We start from the raw sequence: 20,690 nt of genomic DNA, 5'->3' as shown, positions 1-20,690 counted from the left end.
AAAGTGGCATCTCGAACTGGCCCCGAGGTCAGAGCATCCTCACAATATGATCGGTCGTTCTCGGATTGTAATGCTACCTCCGGTGTTAGGGTGGAGAACATTCTTTGGGACTCTTATTCTGCAAAACAGACACAGTGACTGAAACTATGCTGCACGGTATGATGTGGAACGTGGCCTGCTCAGCTTTGTGCATTTTCCCTGTAGTCCGGTGTGTTTCATGTTCTGTGTAAACATGAAACTTGTCCTGTTTCGAGCAATGGGTGAAATCATTTAGCAAAGTAAGAAACGAAATTGCAGTAATGTCAAGCAGTTCATGGTTATTTGACCAAATCATAAGCGAACATGTATGCTCACGCACTCACAGATGCATTTGTAGCTGAAAAGAGTCTGAGAAGATAGCCTCAGCTTACCATTGATTTTTATCCGGATTGATGGGCTATCATTATCTGCTGCGAAATTGATATTGTAGCCGGGGACATCCACGCAGCAGTGCGAGTCCGAGAGGGATCATGGAACCCTTTTCACTTGACTTTCCACCTGTTGTTATGCAAGAGCTCAATTGGAAGTGAAAGAAAATGGAGGACGCGAACGGTTGGTAGTGTGGCCGAGCGGTCTAAGGCGCTGGATTTAGGCTCCAGTCTCGAGAGGGGCGTGGGTTCGAATCCCACCACTGCCATTTCTACTGTTCAGTTGCAACGACGCAGCTTATTAAAATGCCGTTTCCATTCCCGCTGTACTTCTGTTCACAAAAGAATTTGATTTGCTTCCCGGGGAATTAAATGTGTAGTGGGAAAGTGCCAAATTGTCTATGCTGTCTTGATCGTGTTCGCCTCCCGCGTGGAAAATTGCAGAACCGCTCTACTGTTGCTTTATGTTCCAAGCATGTTGAGATTTTACTGGAACCGAATGGAGACTGCTATTTCATCGCTGTTGTGAAACAAAGTCCTGCGGTGAGTCGATTCATCGTTACTTGGCTTTCTGGCGAATGGGAAAATCGTTCCGATGAATTTTGATGTCATATGTTATTGAATTTCTCCAATTTCCTTCGTTTCCGTCCCGGAGACACCGGAAGGGAAAGGTAATCTAATCGAGACTGTGATTGGTGAAATTCACTTTTTGTGGCCTATTCTTATTATTTTCTTTCTTTCTCTCTTTTCAGCATTGTCTGTGATATGGTGGTGCACTGAGGCTCAAGTATCATTGAAAGAGTAGTTTGGAATTGCCCTGATGTTAGTTGTGAGATTACTTTATGGCTCATGCCCTCGGAGTGTCTCACATTTAGCATTCATGCTCACTGTATCTGAAAATGCATTTGGTTTGCCAGTTTTGTTTGTGTTGCGTGTCAAATGTTTTCTGTTTTGCGATTCGTTCAATACATTACGAATTAACAGGCTTTCTGAGATAATTTCCAGCTGCAAAAACTCCTCAACTGAGAATCTGGGGAAATTTCACAGAGTATGGTCAGTCGGAGCAAAAGTAAGGAAGTCCTTCGTTTCTGCAGTGTTTCACAATACTACCTTTCCAGTGAGCAGTCGAACAGACTAAAGATTGTGCCACAGACTGCGACGGCCATCTCGGCTAAAAAGCTATCCTTTTAAAGCTGGTGTAAGCAACACAACGTTATTGGGCTACACCGGGTGAACACAGATACTTCGGTGTATCTCGTCCATGCATACCACACAGCCAAAATTAAACAACTCCCATGAAACAACGAGCATTTGGAAACAGAAAGGTGAAAGGTAGAATGTCTTCAACTTTCAGTGTCGGATACCACTGAGCTGCAGCAGGGGCGGCTGTGGGCTTGTTTCTGTAGCATAGTGATCAGCACGTTCACCTTCCGCAAGATAGGTTCCCGCGGTCGAAACTGTTTTGTTCTTCATCTGCAACCTTTTACATGGACAAGAACGGAGCTTTCCTGCTTGCTTTCCCATCTGCAAACCTGCCTTCGAATTTGCTTGAACAAATCTGCTCTCGTAGTGAAATGCAATGCATTTCCATTTGATTACTGTGCAGAGCATTGTAAAGATATTCTACAAACTGCTTCTGATCATGTGCCATTCAGTTGGAGAGTGTAGTTACCGATCCTTCCACGAAGAGCAATACTGCATTTGCATTCCTTGCTGAGGCGGCCCGGTTCAAAGACAGGGAAGAAGGTGATGCGCTGGTGTCACAGTGCACCACGGATTCCTGAACTATTCTGTCTGCCAAATGTACCCCAAAGTCGTATCTGAAAGGCCTCATTTGGAAGCTGTCTGTCGTTATTCAAAGTGCGAGAATTGGCACCAGAGGTCCTGAATCATGTTTTGGAGCAGTTCGCACGTTAGCGACTCATTCAATCAGCAACAGCAATGAAAGAAATTGCACTCTCAGAGGAAGCTCTGGACCTGTGCTTTCAAAGCTAGTATTAAGGTGCGCCCCGAGATCTAAGCCATGTTGGAATTTAAACGGAGGAATCGACAAAGAGGCTGCAGAATAACATCGCATCCTTTTGCTTTTCTTTAAATCACTGATGAGCAGGAAAATGTCAACGGGGAGAGCGACTGGGAAAGTGAGGCAGTTGCAGCTCTGGTGAAACTCCTTCTTTTGGAGTCACTCAGCAACAAGAGGCGTGAAGGTGACTCAGGCGTGAGAGCTCTTCACATCGAGAACAAAAAGCAATCAAGTGCAGTTAGCACCTCTCCCGGAGTGGGGTGTGGGGTGAGATAATTAGCTTTTGATTTCAATTACTATGTTCAAAAACTGCCTTTTAAATTGAGGTGAACAGAAACTGCATTTCTAATAAGCACCATGGAATTTAGCAAGATTTATTGAGTCGCTTCTCGTCGATTCCCACGCAGGTTTCCAACTCAGTTGTATCGATGTGGCTCATGTCCAGGTGTGAACATCCCTGCAGCCAATTGCACGGTTTAGGTAAAAGGCAAGGAAAGTGGCATCTCGAACTGGCCCCGAGGTCAGAGCATCCTCACACTGTGATCTGTCGTTCTCGGATTGTAATGCTACCTCCGATTTTAGGCTGGAGAACATTCTTTGGGACTCTTATTCTGCAAAACAGACACAGTGACTGAAACTATGCTGCACCGTATGATGTGGAACACGGCCTGCTCAGCTTTGTGCATTTTCCCTGTAGTCCGGTGTGTTTCATGTTCCGTGTAAACGTGAAAGTTGTCCTGTTTCGAGCAATGGGTGAAATCATTTAGCAAAGTAAGAATCGAAATTGCAGTAATGTCAAGCAGTTCAAGGTTATTTGACCAAATCATAAGCGAACATGTTTGCTCACGCACTCACAGATACATTTGTAGCTGAAAAGAGTCTGAGAAGATAGCCTCAGCTTACCATTGATTTTTATCCGGATTGATGAGCTATCATTATTTGTTGCGGCACATCCAAGCAGCCGTGCGAGTCGGAGAGGGATCATGGAACCCATTTCACGTGACTTTCCATCTGTTGTCATGCAGGAGCTCAATTGGAAATGCAAGAAAATGGGGCAGCAGCGCAGCTGGTACTGTGGCCGAGCGGTCTAAGGCGCTGGATTAAGGCCCCAGTCTCAACAGGGGCGTGGGTTCGAATCCCACCACTGCCATTTCTACTGTTCAGTTGCAGCGACACAGCTTGTTAAAATGCCGTTTCCATTCCCGCTGTACTTCTGTTCACATAAAAATTTGATTTGCTTCCCGGGGAATTAAACGTGTAGTGGGAAAGTGCCAAATTGTCTATGCTGTCTTGATCGTGTTCGCCTCCCGCGTGGAAAATTTCAGAACAGCTCTACTGTTGCTTTATGTTCCAAGCATGTTGAGATTTTACTGGAACCGAATGGAGACTGCTATTTCATCGCTGTTGTGAAACAAAGTCCTGCGGTGAGTCGATTCATCGTTACTTGGCTTTCTGGCGAATGGGAAAATCGTTCCGATGAATTTTGATGTCATATGTTATTGAATTTCTCCAATTTCCTTCGTTTCCGTCCCGGAGACACCGGAAGGGAAAGGTAATCTAATCGAGACTGTGATTGGTGAAATTCACTTTTTGTGGCCTATTCTTATTATGTTCTTTCTTTCTCTCTTTTCAGCATTGTCTGTGATATGGTGGTGCACTGAGGCTCAAGTATCATTGAAAGAGTAGTTTGGAATTGCCCTGATGTTAGTTGTGAGATTACTTTATGGCTCATGCCCTCGGAGTGTCTCACATTTAGCATTCATGCTCACTGTATCTGAAAATGCATTTGGTTTGCCAGTTTTGTTTGTGTTGCGTGTCAAATGTTTTCTGTTTTGCGATTCGTTCAATACATTACGAATTAACAGGCTTTCTGAGATAATTTCCAGCTGCAAAAACTCCTCAACTGAGAATCTGGGAAAATTTCACAGAGTATGGTCAGTCGGAGCAAAAGTAAGGAAGTCCTTCGTTTCTGCAGTGTTTCACAATACTACCTTTCCAGTGAGCAGTCGAACAGACTAAAGATTGTGCCACAGACTGCGACGGCCATTTCGGCTAAAAAGCTATCCTTTTAAAGCTGGTGTAAGCAACACAACGTGTTATGTTCTTTCTTTCTCTCTTTTCAGCATTGTCTGTGATATGGTGGTGCACTGAGGCTCAATATCTCTTGTCCGGTGTGTTTCATGTTCCGTGTAAACGTGAAAGTTGTCCTGTTTCGTGCAATGGGTGAAATCATTTAGCAAAGTAAGAATCGAAATTGCAGTAATGTCAAGCAGTTCATGGTTATTTGACCAAATCATAAGCGAACATGTTTGCTCACGCACTCACAGATACATTTGTAGCTGAAAAGAGTCTGAGAAGATAGCCTCAGCTTACCATTGATTTTTATCCGGATTGATGAGCTATCATTATTTGTTGCGAAATTGATATTGTAGCCGGCACATCCAAGCAGCCGTGCGAGTCGGAGAGGGATCATGGAACCCATTTCACGTGACTTTCCATCTGTTGTCATGCAGGAGCTCAATTGGAAATGCAAGAAAATGGCGCTGCAGCGCAGCTGGTAGTGTGGCCGAGCGGTCTAAGGCGCTGGATTAAGGCTCCAGTCTCGACAGGGGCGTGGGTTCGAATCCCACCACTGCCATTTCTACTGTTCAGTTGCAACGACACAGCTTGTTAAAATGCCGTTTCCATTCCCGCTGTACTTCTGTTCACAAAAAAATTTGATTTGCTTCCCGGGGAATTAAATGTGTAGTGGGAAAGTGCCAAATTGTCTATGCTGTCTTGATCGTGTTCGCTTCCCGCGTGGAAAATTGCAGAACAGCTCTACTGTTGCTTTATGTTCCAAGCATGTTGAGATTTTACTGGAACCGAATGGAGACTGCTATTTCATCGCTGTTGTGAAACAAAGTCCTGCGGTGAGTCGATTCATCGTTACTTGGCTTTCTGGCGAATGGGAAAATCGTTCCGATGAATTTTGTTGTCATATGTTATTGAATTTCTCCAATTTCCTTCGTTTCCGTCCCGGAGACACCGGAAGGGAAAGGTAATCTAATCGAGACTGTGATTGGTGAAATTCACTTTTTGTGGCCTATTCTTATTATGTTCTTTCTTTCTCTCTTTTCAGCATTGTCTGTGATATGGTGGTGCACTGAGGCTCAAGTATCATTGAAAGAGTAGTTTGGAATTGCCCTGATGTTAGTTGTGAGATTACTTTATGGCTCATGCCCTCGGAGTGTCTCACATTTAGCATTCATGCTCACTGTATCTGAAAATGCATTTGGTTTGCCAGTTTTGTTTGTGTTGCGTGTCAAATGTTTTCTGTTTTGCGATTCGTTCAATACATTACGAATTAACAGGCTTTCTGAGATAATTTCCAGCTGCAAAAACTCCTCAACTGAGAATCTGGGAAAATTTCACAGAGTATGGTCAGTCGGAGCAAAAGTAAGGAAGTCCTTCGTTTCTGCAGTGTTTCACAATACTACCTTTCCAGTGAGCAGTCGAACAGACTAAAGATTGTGCCACAGACTGCGACGGCCATTTCTGCTAAAAAGCTATCCTTTTAAAGCTGGTGTAAGCAACACAACGTGTTATGTTCTTTCTTTCTCTCTTTTCAGCATTGTCTGTGATATGGTGGTGCACTGAGGCTCAATATCTCTTGTCCGGTGTGTTTCATGTTCCGTGTAAACGTGAAAGTTGTACTGTTTCGAGCAATGGGTGAAATCATTTAGCAAAGTAAGAATCGAAATTGCAGTAATGTCAAGCAGTTCATGGTTATTTGACCAAATCATAAGCGAACATGTTTGCTCACGCACTCACAGATACATTTGTAGCTGAAAAGAGTCTGAGAAGATAGCCTCAGATTACCATTGATTTTTATCCGGATTGATGAGCTATCATTATTTGTTGCGAAATTGATATTGTAGCCGGCACATCCAAGCAGCCGTGCGAGTCGGAGAGGGATCATGGAACCCATTTCACGTGACTTTCCATCTGTTGTCATGCAGGAGCTCAATTGGAAATGCAAGAAAATGGCGCTGCAGCGCAGCTGGTAGTGTGGCCGAGCGGTCTAAGGCGCTGGATTAAGGCTCCCGTCTCGACAGGGGCGTGGGTTCGAATCCCACCACTGCCATTTCTACTGTTCAGTTGCAACGACATCGCTGGTTAAAATGCCGTTTCCATTCCCGCTGTACTTCTGTTCACAAAAAAATTTGATTTGCTTCCCGGGGAATTAAATGTGTAGTGGGAAAGTGCCAAATTGTCTATGCTGTCTTGATCGTGTTCGCCTCCCGCGTGGAAAATTGCAGAACCGCTCTACTGTTGCTTTATGTTCCAAGCATGTTGAGATTTTACTGGAACCGAATGGAGACTGCTATTTCATCGCTGTTGTGAAACAAAGTCCTGCGGTGAGTCGATTCATCGTTACTTGGCTTTCTGGCGAATGGGAAAATCGTTCCGATGAATTTTGATGTCATATGTTATTGAATTTCTCCAATTTCCTTCGTTTCCGTCCCGGAGACACCGGAAGGGAAAGGTAATCTAATCGAGACTGTGATTGGTGAAATTCACTTTTTGTGGCCTATTCTTATTATGTTCTTTCTTTCTCTCTTTTCAGCATTGTCTGTGATATGGTGGTGCACTGAGGCTCAAGTATCATTGAAAGAGTAGTTTGGAATTGCCCTGATGTTAGTTGTGAGATTACTTTATGGCTCATGCCCTCGGAGTGTCTCACATTTAGCATTCATGCTCACTGTATCTGAAAATGCATTTGGTTTGCCAGTTTTGTTTGTGTTGCGTGTCAAATGTTTTCTGTTTTGCGATTCGTTCAATACATTACGAATTAACAGGCTTTCTGAGATAATTTCCAGCTGCAAAAACTCCTCAACTGAGAATCTGGGAAAATTTCACAGAGTATGGTCAGTCGGAGCAAAAGTAAGGAAGTCCTTCGTTTCTGCAGTATTTCACAATACTACCTTTCCAGTGAGCAGTCGAACAGACTAAAGATTGTGCCACAGACTGCGACGGCCATCTCGGCTAAAAAGTTATCCTTTTAAAGCTGGTGTAAACAACACAACGTTATTGGGCTACACCGGGTGAAAACAGATACTTCGGTGTATCTCGTCCATGCATACCACACAGCCAAAATTAAACAACTCCCACGAAACAACGAGCATTTGGAAACAGAAAGGTGAAAGGTAGAATGTCTTCAACTTTCAGTGTCGGATACCACTGAGCTGCAGCGGGGCGGCTGTGGGCTTGTTTCTGTAGCATATTGATCAGCACGTTCACCTTCCGCAAGATAGGTTCCCGCGGTCGAAACTGTTTTGTTCTTCATCTGCAGCCTTTTGCATGGACAAGAACGGAGCTTTCCTGCTTGCTTTCCCATCTGCAAACCTGCCTTCGAATTTGCTTGAACAAATCTGCTCTCGTAGTGAAATGCAATGCATTTCCATTTGATTACTGTGCAGAGCATTGTAAAGATATTCTACAAACTGCTTCTGATCATGTGCCATTCAGTTGGAGAGTGTACTTACCGATCCTTCCACGAAGAGCAATACTGCATTTGCATTCCTTGCTGAGGCGGCCCGGTTCAAAGACAGGGAAGAAGGTGATGCGCTGGTGTCACAGTGCACCACGGATTCCTGAACTATTCTGTCTGCCAAATGTACCCCAAAGTCGTATCTGAAAGGCCTCATTTGGAAGCTGTCTGTCGTTATTCAAAGTGCGAGAATTGGCACCAGAGGTCCTGAATCATGTTTTGGAGCAGTTCGCACGTTAGCGACTCATTCAATCAGCAACAGCAATGAAAGAAATTGCACTCTCAGAGGAAGCTCTGGACCTGTGCTTTCAAAGCTAGTATTAAGGTGCGCCCCGAGATCTAAGCCATGTTGGAATTTAAACGGAGGAATCGACAAAGAGGCTGCAGAATAACATCGCATCCTTTTGGTTTTCTTTAAATCACTGATGAGCAGGAAAATGTCAACGGGGAGAGCGACTGGGAAAGTGAGGCAGTTGCAGCTCTGGTGAAACTCCTTCTTTTGGAGTCACTCAGCAACAAGAGGCGTGAAGGTGACTCAGGCGTGAGAGCTCTTCACATCGAGAACAAAAAGCAATCAAGTGCAGTTAGCACCTCTCCCGGAGTGGGGGGTGGGGTGAGATAATTAGCTTTTGATTTCAGTTACTATGTTCAAAAACTGCCTTTTAAATTGAGGTGAACAGAAACTGCATTTCTAATAAGCACCATGGAATTTAGCAAGATTTATTGAGTCGCTTCTCGTCGATTCCCACGCAGGTTTCCAACTCAGTTGTATCGATGTGGCTCATGTCCAGGTGTGAACATCCCTGCAGCCAATTGCACGGTTTAGGTAAAAGGCAAGGAAAGTGGCATCTCGAACTGGCCCCGAGGTCAGAGCATCCTCACACTGTGATCTGTCGTTCTCGGATTGTAATGCTACCTCCGCTTTTAGGCTGGAGAACATTCTTTGGGACTCTTATTCTGCAAAACAGACACAGTGACTGAAACTATGCTGCACGGTATGATGTGGAACACGGCCTGCTCAGCTTTGTGCATTTTCCCTGTAGTCCGGTGTGTTTCATGTTCCGTGTAAACGTGAAAGTTGTCCTGTTTCGAGCAATGGGTGAAATCATTTAGCAAAGTAAGAATCGAAATTGCAGTAATGTCAAGCAGTTCATGATTATTTGACCAAATCATAAGCGAACATGTTTGCTCACGCACTCACAGATACATTTGTAGCTGAAAAGAGTCTGAGAAGATAGCCTCAGCTTACCATTGATTTTTATCCGGATTGATGAGCTATCATTATTTGTTGCGAAATTGATATTGTAGCCGGCACATCCAAGCAGCCGTGCGAGTCGGAGAGGGATCATGGAACCCATTTCACGTGACTTTCCATCTGTTGTCATGCAGGAGCTCAATTGGAAATGCAAGAAAATGGGGCTGCAGCGCAGCTGGTAGTGTGGCCGAGCGGTCTAAGGCGCTGGATTAAGGCTCCAGTCTCAACAGGGGCGTGGGTTCGAATACCACCACTGCCATTTCTACTGTTCAGTTGCAACGACACAGCTTGTTAAAATGCCGTTTCCATTCCCGCTGTACTTCTGTTCACAAAAAAATTTGATTTGCTTCCCGGGGAATTAAATGTGTAGTGGGAAAGTGCCAAATTGTCTATGCTGTCTTGATCGTGTTCGCTTCCCGCGTGGAAAATTGCAGAACAGCTCTACTGTTGCTTTATGTTCCAAGCATGTTGAGATTTTACTGGAACCGAATGGAGACTGCTATTTCATCGCTGTTGTGAAACAAAGTCCTGCGGTGAGTCGATTCATCGTTACTTGGCTTTCTGGCGAATGGGAAAATCGTTCCGATGAATTTTGTTGTCATATGTTATTGAATTTCTCCAATTTCCTTCGTTTCCGTCCCGGAGACACCGGAAGGGAAAGGTAATCTAATCGAGACTGTGATTGGTGAAATTCACTTTTTGTGGCCTATTCTTATTATGTTCTTTCTTTCTCTCTTTTCAGCATTGTCTGTGATATGGTGGTGCACTGAGGCTCAAGTATCATTGAAAGAGTAGTTTGGAATTGCCCTGATGTTAGTTGTGAGATTACTTTATGGCTCATGCCCTCGGAGTGTCTCACATTTAGCATTCATGCTCACTGTATCTGAAAATGCATTTGGTTTGCCAGTTTTGTTTGTGTTGCGTGTCAAATGTTTTCTGTTTTGCGATTCGTTCAATACATTACGAATTAACAAGCTTTCTGAGATAATTTCCAGCTGCAAAAACTCCTCAACTGAGAATCTGGGAAAATTTCCCAGAGTATGGTCAGTCGGAGCAAAAGTAAGGAAGTCCTTCGTTTCTGCAGTGTTTCACAATACTACCTTTCCAGTGAGCAGTCGAACAGACTAAAGATTGTGCCACAGACTGCGACGGCCATCTCGGCTAAAAAGCTATCCTTTTAAAGCTGGTGTAAGCAACACAACGTGTTATGTTCTTTCTTTCTCTCTTTTCAGCATTGTCTGTGATATGGTGGTGCACTGAGGCTCAAGTATCTCTTGTCCGGTGTGTTTCATGTTCCGTGTAAACGTGAAAGTTGTCCTGTTTCGAGCAATGGGTGAAATCATTTAGCAAAGTAAGAATCGAAATTGCAGTAATGTCAAGCAGTTCATGGTTATTTGACCAAATCATAAGCGAACATGTTTGCTCACGCACTCACAGATACATTTGTAGCTGAAAAGAGTCTGAGAAGATAGCCTCAGCTTACCATTGATTTTTATCCGGATTGATGAGCTATCATTATTTGTTGCGAAATTGATATTGTAGCCGGCACATCCAAGCAGCCGTGCGAGTCGGAGAGGAATCATGGAACCCATTTCACGTGACTTTCCATCTGTTGTCATGCAGGAGCTCATTTGGAAATGCAAGAAAATGCGGTTGTAGCGCAGCTGGTAGTGTGGCCGAGCGGTCTAAGGCGCTGGATTAAGGCTCCTGTCTCGACCGGGGCGTGGGTTCGAATACCACCACTGCCATTTCAACTGCTCAGTTGCAACGACGCAGCTTGTTAAAATGACGTTTCCATTCCCGCTGTACTTCTGTTCACATAAAAATTTGATTTGCTTCCCGGGGAATTAAATGTGTAGTGGGAAAGTGCCAAATTGTCTATGCTGTCTTGATCGTGTTTGCCTCCGCGTGGAAAATTGCAGAACAGCTCTACTGTTGCTTTATGTTCCAAGCATGTTGAGATTTTACTGGAACCGAATGGAGACTGCTATTTCATCGCTGTTGTGAAACAAAGTCCTGCGGTGAGTCGATTCATCGTTACTTGGCTTTCTGGCGAATGGGAAAATCGTTCCGATGAATTTTGATGTCATATGTTATTGAATTTCTCCAATTTCCTTCGTTTCCGTCCCGGAGACACCGGAAGGGAAAGGTAATCTAATCGAGACTGTGATTGGTGAAATTCACTTTTTGTGGCCTATTCTTATTATGTTCTTTCTTTCTCTCTTTTCAGCATTGTCTGTGATATGGTGGTGCACTGAGGCTCAAGTATCATTGAAAGAGTAGTTTGGAATTGCCCTGATGTTAGTTGTGAGATTACTTTATGGCTCATGCCCTCGGAGTGTCTCACATTTAGCATTCATGCTCACTGTATCTGAAAATGCATTTGGTTTGCCAGTTTTGTTTGTGTTGCGTGTCAAATGTTTTCTGTTTTGCGATTCGTTCAATACATTACGAATTAACAGGCTTTCTGAGATAATTTCCAGCTGCAAAAACTCCTCAACTGAGAATCTGGGAAAATTTCACAGAGTATGGTCAGTCGGAGCAAAGTAAGGAAGTCCTTCGTTTCTGCAGTGTTTCACAATACTACCTTTCCAGTGAGCAGTCGAACAGACTAAAGATTGTGCCACAGACTGCGACGGCCATTTCGGCTAAAAAGCTATCCTTTTAAAGCTGGTGTAAGCAACACAACGTGTTATGTTCTTTCTTTCTCTCTTTTCAGCATTGTCTGTGATATGGTGGTGCACTGAGGCTCAATATCTCTTGTCCGGTGTGTTTCATGTTCCGTGTAAACGTGAAAGTTGTCCTGTTTCGTGCAATGGGTGAAATCATTTAGCAAAGTAAGAATCGAAATTGCAGTAATGTCAAGCAGTTCATGGTTATTTGACCAAATCATAAGCGAACATGTTTGCTCACGCACTCACAGATACATTTGTAGCTGAAAAGAGTCTGAGAAGATAGCCTCAGCTTACCATTGATTTTTATCCGGATTGATGAGCTATCATTATTTGTTGCGAAATTGATATTGTAGCCGGCACATCCAAGCAGCCGTGCGAGTCGGAGAGGGATCATGGAACCCATTTCACGTGACTTTCCATCTGTTGTCATGCAGGAGCTCAATTGGAAATGCAAGAAAATGGCGCTGCAGCGCAGCTGGTAGTGTGGCCGAGCGGTCTAAGGCACTGGATTAAGGCTCCAGTCTCGACAGGGGCGTGGGTTCGAATCCCACCACTGCCATTTCTACTGTTCAGTTGCAACGACACAGCTTGTTAAAATGCCGTTTCCATTCCCGCTGTACTTCTGTTCACAAAAAAATTTGATTTGCTTCCCGGGGAATTAAATGTGTAGTGGGAAAGTGCCAAATTGTCTATGCTGTCTTGATCGTGTTCGCTTCCCGCGTGGAAAATTGCAGAACAGCTCTACTGTTGCTTTATGTTCCAAGCATGTTGAGATTTTACTGGAACCGAATGGAGACTGCTATTTCATCGCTGTTGTGAAACAAAGTCCTGCGGTGAGTCGATTCATCGTTACTTGGCTTTCTGGCGAATGGGAAAATCGTTCCGATGAATTTTGTTGTCATATGTTATTGAATTTCTCCAATTTCCTTCGTTTCCGTCCCGGAGACACCGGAAGGGAAAGGTAATCTAATCGAGACTGTGATTGGTGAAATTCACTTTTTGTGGCCTATTCTTATTATGTTCTTTCTTTCTCTCTTTTCAGCATTGTCTGTGATATGGTGGTGCACTGAGGCTCAAGTATCATTGAAAGAGTAGTTTGGAATTGCCCTGATGTTAGTTGTGAGATTACTTTATGGCTCATGCCCTCGGAGTGTCTCACATTTAGCATTCATGCTCACTGTATCTGAAAATGCATTTGGTTTGCCAGTTTTGTTTGTGTTGCGTGTCAAATGTTTTCTGTTTTGCGATTCGTTCAATACATTACGAATTAACAAGCTTTCTGAGATAATTTCCAGCTGCAAAAACTCCTCAACTGAGAATCTGGGAAAATTTCCCAGAGTATGGTCAGTCGGAGCAAAAGTAAGGAAGTCCTTCGTTTCTGCAGTGTTTCACAATACTACCTTTCCAGTGAGCAGTCGAACAGACTAAAGATTGTGCCACAGACTGCGACGGCCATCTCGGCTAAAAAGCTATCCTTTTAAAGCTGGTGTAAGCAACACAACGTGTTATGTTCTTTCTTTCTCTCTTTTCAGCATTGTCTGTGATATGGTGGTGCACTGAGGCTCAAGTATCTCTTGTCCGGTGTGTTTCATGTTCCGTGTAAACGTGAAAGTTGTCCTGTTTCGAGCAATGGGTGAAATCATTTAGCAAAGTAAGAATCGAAATTGCAGTAATGTCAAGCAGTTCATGGTTATTTGACCAAATCATAAGCGAACATGTTTGCTCACGCACTCACAGATACATTTGTAGCTGAAAAGAGTCTGAGAAGATAGCCTCAGCTTACCATTGATTTTTATCCGGATTGATGAGCTATCATTATTTGTTGCGAAATTGATATTGTAGCCGGCACATCCAAGCAGCCGTGCGAGTCGGAGAGGAATCATGGAACCCATTTCACGTGACTTTCCATCTGTTGTCATGCAGGAGCTCAATTGGAAATGCAAGAAAATGCGGTTGTAGCGCAGCTGGTAGTGTGGCCGAGCGGTCTAAGGCGCTGGATTGAGGCTCCTGTCTCGACCGGGGCGTGGGTTCGAATACCACCACTGCCATTTCAACTGCTCAGTTGCAACGACGCAGCTTGTTAAAATGCCGTTTCCGTTCCCGCTGTACTTCTGTTCACTAAAAAATTTGATTTGCTTCCCGGGGAATTAAATGTGTAGTGGGAAAGTGCCAAATTGTCTATGCTGTCTTGATCGTGTTTGCCTCCGCGTGGAAAATTGCAGAACAGCTCTACTGTTGCTTTATGTTCCAAGCATGTTGAGATTTTACTGGAACCGAATGGAGACTGCTATTTCATCGCTGTTGTGAAACAAAGTCCTGCGGTGAGTCGATTCATCGTTACTTGGCTTTCTGGCGAATGGGAAAATCGTTCCGATGAATTTTGATGTCATATGTTATTGAATTTCTCCAATTTCCTTCGTTTCCGTCCCGGAGACACCGGAAGGGAAAGGTAATCTAATCGAGACTGTGATTGGTGAAATTCACTTTTTGTGGCCTATTCTTATTATGTTCTTTCTTTCTCTCTTTTCAGCATTGTCTGTGATATGGTGGTGCACTGAGGCTCAAGTATCATTGAAAGAGTAGTTTGGAATTGCCCTGATGTTAGTTGTGAGATTACTTCATGGCTCATGCCCTCGGAGTGTCTCACATTTAGCATTCATGCTCACTGTATCTGAAAATGCATTTGGTTTGCCAGTTTTGTTTGTGTTGCGTGTCAAATGTTTTCTGTTTTGCGATTCGTTCAATACATTACGAATTAACAAGCTTTCTGAGATAATTTCCAGCTGCAAAAACTCCTCAACTGAGAATCTGGGAAAATTTCCCAGAGTATGGTCAGTCGGAGCAAAAGTAAGGAAGTCCTTCGTTTCTGCAGTGTTTCACAATACTACCTTTCCAGTGAGCAGTCGAACAGACTAAAGATTGTGCCACAGACTGCGACGGCCATCTCGGCTAAAAAGCTATCCTTTTAAAGCTGGTGTAAGCAACACAACGTTATTGGGCTACACCGGGTGAAAACAGATACTTCGGTGTATCTCGTCCATGCATACCACACAGCCAAAATTAAACAACTCCCATGAAACAACGAGCATTTGGAAACAGAAAGGTGAAAGGTAGAATGTCTTCAACTTTCAGTGTCGGATACCACTGAGCTGCAGCGGGGCGGCTGTGGGCTTGTTTCTGTAGCATAGTGATCAGCACGTTCACCTTCTGCAAGATAGGTTCCCGCGGTCGAAACTGTTTTGTTCTTCATCTGCAGCCTTTTACATGGACAAGAACGGAGCTTTCCTGCTTGCTTTCCCATCTGCAAACCTGCCTTCGAATTTGCTTGAACAAATCTGCTCTCGTAGTGAAATGCAATGCATTTCCATTTGATTACTGTGCAGAGCATTGTAAAGATATTCTACAAACTGCTTCTGATCATGTGCCATTCAGTTGGAGAGTGTACTTACCGATCCTTCCACGAAGAGCAATACTGCATTTGCATTCCTTGCTGAGGCGGCCCGGTTCAAAGACAGGGAAGAAGGTGATGCGCTGGTGTCACAGTGCACCACGGATTCCTGAACTATTCTGTCTGCCAAATGTACCCCAAAGTCGTATCTGAAAGGCCTCATTTGAAAGCTGTCTGTCGTTATTCAAAGTGCGAGAATTGGCACCAGAGGTCCTGAATCATGTTTTGGAGCAGTTCGCACGTTAGCGGCTCATTCAATCAGCAACAGCAATGAAAGAAATTGCACTCTCAGAGGAAGCTCTGGACCTGTGCTTTCAAAGCTAGTATTAAGGTGCGCCCCGAGATCTAAGCCATGTTGGAATTTAAACGGAGGAATCGACAAAGAGGCTGCAGAATAACATCGCATCCTTTTGCTTTTCTTTAAATCACTGATGAGCAGGAAAATGTCAACGGGGAGAGCGACTGGGAAAGTGAGGCAGTTGCAGCTCTGGTGAAACTCCTTCTTTTGGAGTCACTCAGCAACAAGAGGCGTGAAGGTGACTCAGGCGTGAGAGCTCTTCACATCGAGAACAAAAAGCAATCAAGTGCAGTTAGCACCTCTCCCGGAGTGGGGGGTGGGGTGAGATAATTAGCTTTTGATTTCAGTTACTATGTTCAAAAACTGCCTTTTAAATTGAGGTGAACAGAAACTGCATTTCTAATAAGCACCATGGAATTTAGCAAGATTTATTGAGTCGCTTCTCGTCGATTCCCACGCAGGTTTCCAACTCAGTTGTATCGATGTGGCTCATGTCCAGGTGTGAACATCCCTGCAGCCAATTGCACGGTTTAGGTAAAAGGCAAGGAAAGTGGCATCTCGAACTGGCCCCGAGGTCAGAGCATCCTCACACTGTGATCTGTCGTTCTCGGATTGTAATGCTACCTCCGCTTTTAGGCTGGAGAACATTCTTTGGGACTCTTATTCTGCAAAACAGACACAGTGACTGAAACTATGCTGTACGGTATGATGTGGAACACGGCCTGCTCAGCTTTGTGCATTTTCCCTGTAGTCCGGTGTGTTTCATGTTCCGTGTAAACTTGAAAGTTGTCCTGTTTCGAGCAATGGGTGAAATCATTTAGCAAAGTAAGAATCGAAATTGCAGTAATGTCAAGCAGTTCATGGTTATTTGACCAAATCATAAGCGAACATGTTTGCTCACGCACTCACAGATACATTTGTAGCTGAAAAGAGTCTGAGAAGATAGCCTCAGCTTACCATTGATTTTTATCCGGATTGATGAGCTATCATTATTTGTTGCGAAATTGATATTGTAGCCGGCACATCCAAGCAGCCGTGCGAGTCGGAGAGGGATCATGGAACCCATTTCACGTGACTTTCCATCTGTTGTCATGCAGGAGCTCAATTGGAAATGCAAGAAAATGGGGCTGCAGCGCAGCTGGTAGTGTGGCCGAGCGGTCTAAGGCGCTGGATTAAGGCCCCAGTCTCAACAGGGGCGTGGGTTCGAATCCCACCACTGCCATTTCTACTGTTCAGTTGCAACGACACAGCTTGTTAAAATGCCGTTTCCATTCCCGCTGTACTTCTGTTCACATAAAAATTTGATTTGCTTCCCGGGGAATTAAACGTGTAGTGGGAAAGTGCCAAATTGTCTATGCTGTCTTGATCGTGTTCGCCTCCCGCGTGGAAAATTTCAGAACAGCTCTACTGTTGCTTTATGTTCCAAGCATGTTGAGATTTTACTGGAACCGAATGGAGACTGCTATTTCATCGCTGTTGTGAAACAAAGTCCTGCGGTGAGTCGATTCATCGTTACTTGGCTTTCTGGCGAATGGGAAAATCGTTCCGATGAATTTTGATGTCATATGTTATTGAATTTCTCCAATTTCCTTCGTTTCCGTCCCGGAGACACCGGAAGGGAAAGGTAATCTAATCGAGACTGTGATTGGTGAAATTCACTTTTTGTGGCCTATTCTTATTATGTTCTTTCTTTCTCTCTTTTCAGCATTGTCTGTGATATGGTGGTGCACTGAGGCTCAAGTATCATTGAAAGAGTAGTTTGGAATTGCCCTGATGTTAGTTGTGAGATTACTTTATGGCTCATGCCCTCGGAGTGTCTCACATTTAGCATTCATGCTCACTGTATCTGAAAATGCATTTGGTTTGCCAGTTTTGTTTGTGTTGCGTGTCAAATGTTTTCTGTTTTGCGATTCGTTCAATACATTACGAATTAACAGGCTTTCTGAGATAATTTCCAGCTGCAAAAACTCCTCAACTGAGAATCTGGGAAAATGTCACAGAGTATGGTCAGTCGGAGCAAAAGTAAGGAAGTCCTTCGTTTCTGCAGTATTTCACAATACTACCTTTCCAGTGAGCAGTCGAACAGACTAAAGATTGTGCCACAGACTGCGACGGCCATCTCGGCTAAAAAGTTATCCTTTTAAAGCTGGTGTAAGCAACACAACGTTATTGGGCTACACCGGGTGAAAACAGATACTTCGGTGTATCTCGTCCATGCATACCACACAGCCAAAATTAAACAACTCCCATGAAACAACGAGCATTTGGAAACAGAAAGGTGAAAGGTAGAATGTCTTCAACTTTCAGTGTCGGATACCACTGAGCTGCAGCGGGGCGGCTGTGGGCTTGTTTCTGTAGCATAGTGATCAGCACGTTCACCTTCCGCAAGATAGGTTCCCGCGGTCGAAACTGTTTTGTTCTTCATCTGCAGCCTTTTACATGGACAAGAACGGAGCTTTCCTGCTTGCTTTCCCATCTGCAAACCTGCCTTCGAATTTGCTTGAACAAATCTGCTCTCGTAGTGAAATGCAATGCATTTCCATTTGATTACTGTGCAGAGCATTGTAAAGATATTCTACAAACTGCTTCTGATCATGTGCCATTCAGTTGGAGAGTGTACTTACCGATCCTTCCACGAAGAGCAATACTGCATTTGCATTCCTTGCTGAGGCGGCCCGGTTCAAAGACAGGGAAGAAGGTGATGCGCTGGTGTCACAGTGCACCACGGATTCCTGAACTATTCTGTCTGCCAAATGTACCCCAAAGTCGTATCTGAAAGGCCTCATTTGGAAGCTGTCTGTCGTTATTCAAAGTGCGAGAATTGGCACCAGAGGTCCTGAATCATGTTTTGGAGCAGTTCGCACGTTAGCGACTCATTCAATCAGCAACAGCAATGAAAGAAATTGCACTCTCAGAGGAAGCTCTGGACCTGTGCTTTCAAAGCTAGTATTAAGGTGCGCCCCGAGATCTAAGCCATGTTGGAATTTAAACGGAGGAATCGACAAAGAGGCTGCAGAATAACATCGCATCCTTTTGCTTTTCTTTAAATCACTGATGAGCAGGAAAATGTCAACGGGGAGAGCGACTGGGAAAGTGAGGCAGTTGCAGCTCTGGTGAAACTCCTTCTTTTGGAGTCACTCAGCAACAAGAGGCGTGAAGGTGACTCAGGCGTGAGAGCTCTTCACATCGAGAACAAAAAGCAATCAAGTGCAGTTAGCACCTCTCCCGGAGTGGGGGTGGGGTGAGATAATTAGCTTTTGATTTCAGTTACTATGTTCAAAAACTGCCTTTTAAATTGAGGTGAACAGAAACTGCATTTCTAATAAGCACCATGGAATTTAGCAAGATTTATTGAGTCGCTTCTCGTCGATTCCCACGCAGGTTTCCAACTCAGTTGTATCGATGTGGCTCATGTCCAGGTGTGAACATCCCTGCAGCCAATTGCACGGTTTAGGTAAAAGGCAAGGAAAGTGGCATCTCGAACTGGCCCCGAGGTCAGAGCATCCTCACACTGTGATCTGTCGTTCTCGGATTGTAATGCTACCTCCGCTTTTAGGCTGGAGAACATTCTTTGGGACTCTTATTCTGCAAAACAGACACAGTGACTGAAACTATGCTGCACGGTATGATGTGGAACACGGCCTGCTCAGCTTTGTGCATTTTCCCTGTAGTCCGGTGTGTTTCATGTTCCGTGTAAACGTGAAAGTTGTCCTGTTTCGAGCAATGGGTGAAATCATTTAGCAAAGTAAGAATCGAAATTGCAGTAATGTCAAGCAGTTCATGGTTATTTGACCAAATCATAAGCGAACATGTTTGCTCACGCACTCACAGATACATTTGTAGCTGAAAAGAGTCTGAGAAGATAGCCTCAGCTTACCATTGATTTTTATCCGGATTGATGAGCTATCATTATTTGTTGCGAAATTGATATTGTAGCCGGCACATCCAAGCAGCCGTGCGAGTCGGAGAGGGATCATGGAACCCATTTCACGTGACTTTCCATCTGTTGTCATGCAGGAGCTCAATTGGAAATGCAAGAAAATGGCGCTGCAGCGCAGCTGGTAGTGTGGCCGAGCGGTCTAAGGCGCTGGATTAAGGCTCCAGTCTCAACAGGGGCGTGGGTTCGAATCCCACCACTGCCATTTCTACTGTTCAGTTGCAACGACACAGCTTGTTAAAATGCCGTTTCCGTTCCCGCTGTACTTCTGTTCACAAAAAAATTTGATTTGCTTCCCGGGGAATTAAATGTGTAGTGGGAAAGTGCCAAATTGTCTATGCTGTCTTGATCGTGTTCGCCTCCCGCGTGGAAAATTGCAGAACAGCTCTACTGTTGCTTTATGTTCCAAGCATGTTGAGATTTTACTGGAACCGAATGGAGACTGCTATTTCATCGCTGTTGTGAAACAAAGTCCTGCGGTGAGTCGATTCATCGTTACTTGGCTTTCTGGCGAATGGGAAAATCGTTCCGATGAATTTTGATGTCATATGCTATTGAATTTCTCCAATTTCCTTCGTTTCCGTCCCGGAGATACCGGAAGGGAAAGGTAATCTAATCGAGACTGTGATTGGTGAAATTCACTTTTTGTGGCCTATTCTTATTATGTTCTTTCTTTCTCTCTTTTCAGCATTGTCTGTGATATGGTGGTGCACTGAGGCTCAAGTATCATTGAAAGAGTAGTTTGGAATTGCCCTGATGTTAGTTGTGAGATTACTTTATGGCTCATGCCCTCGGAGTGTCTCACATTTAGCATTCATGCTCACTGTATCTGAAAATGCATTTGGTTTGCCAGTTTTGTTTGTGTTGCGTGTCAAATGTTTTCTGTTTTGCGATTCGTTCAATACATTACGAATTAACAGGCTTTCTGAGATAATTTCCAGCTGCAAAAACTCCTCAACTGAGAATCTGGGAAAATTTCACAGAGTATGGTCAGTCGGAGCAAAAGTAAGGAAGTCCTTCGTTTCTGCAGTGTTTCACAATACTACCTTTCCAGTGAGCAGTCGAAAAGACTAAAGATTGTGCCACAGACTGCGACGGCCATTTCGGCTAAAAA

The 20,690-nt window shown here is 44.2% G+C and overlaps 7 non-coding genes across 7 annotated transcripts; all 7 read left to right on the top strand.

Moving 5' to 3' along the window:
* The first annotated feature begins 594 nt into the window (after positions 1–594).
* trnal-uag (transfer RNA leucine (anticodon UAG)) lies at positions 595–676 on the top strand. The gene has a single exon. It is a non-coding gene; the product is annotated as a tRNA-Leu (tRNA).
* Positions 677–4,986: 4,310 nt separating this feature from the next.
* trnal-aag (transfer RNA leucine (anticodon AAG)) lies at positions 4,987–5,068 on the top strand. Its single transcript has one exon. It is a non-coding gene; the product is annotated as a tRNA-Leu (tRNA).
* A 1,406-nt stretch (positions 5,069–6,474) lies between these two features.
* On the top strand, positions 6,475–6,556 carry trnal-aag (transfer RNA leucine (anticodon AAG)). The gene has a single exon. It is a non-coding gene; the product is annotated as a tRNA-Leu (tRNA).
* A 2,839-nt stretch (positions 6,557–9,395) lies between these two features.
* trnal-aag (transfer RNA leucine (anticodon AAG)) lies at positions 9,396–9,477 on the top strand. Its single transcript has one exon. It is a non-coding gene; the product is annotated as a tRNA-Leu (tRNA).
* Positions 9,478–12,370: 2,893 nt separating this feature from the next.
* trnal-aag (transfer RNA leucine (anticodon AAG)) lies at positions 12,371–12,452 on the top strand. The gene has a single exon. It is a non-coding gene; the product is annotated as a tRNA-Leu (tRNA).
* Positions 12,453–16,779: 4,327 nt separating this feature from the next.
* On the top strand, positions 16,780–16,861 carry trnal-aag (transfer RNA leucine (anticodon AAG)). The gene has a single exon. It is a non-coding gene; the product is annotated as a tRNA-Leu (tRNA).
* A 2,838-nt stretch (positions 16,862–19,699) lies between these two features.
* Positions 19,700–19,781, top strand: trnal-aag (transfer RNA leucine (anticodon AAG)). The gene has a single exon. It is a non-coding gene; the product is annotated as a tRNA-Leu (tRNA).
* Positions 19,782–20,690: the final 909 nt, after the last annotated feature.

This window comes from Hemiscyllium ocellatum, unplaced genomic scaffold (genome assembly GCF_020745735.1).
Source record: "Hemiscyllium ocellatum isolate sHemOce1 unplaced genomic scaffold, sHemOce1.pat.X.cur. scaffold_1458_pat_ctg1, whole genome shotgun sequence".
Taxonomy (NCBI): Eukaryota; Metazoa; Chordata; class Chondrichthyes; order Orectolobiformes; family Hemiscylliidae; genus Hemiscyllium; species Hemiscyllium ocellatum.
Note: the sequence above shows the minus strand (reverse complement) of the source record. Positions and strands in the feature narration are given on the sequence as shown.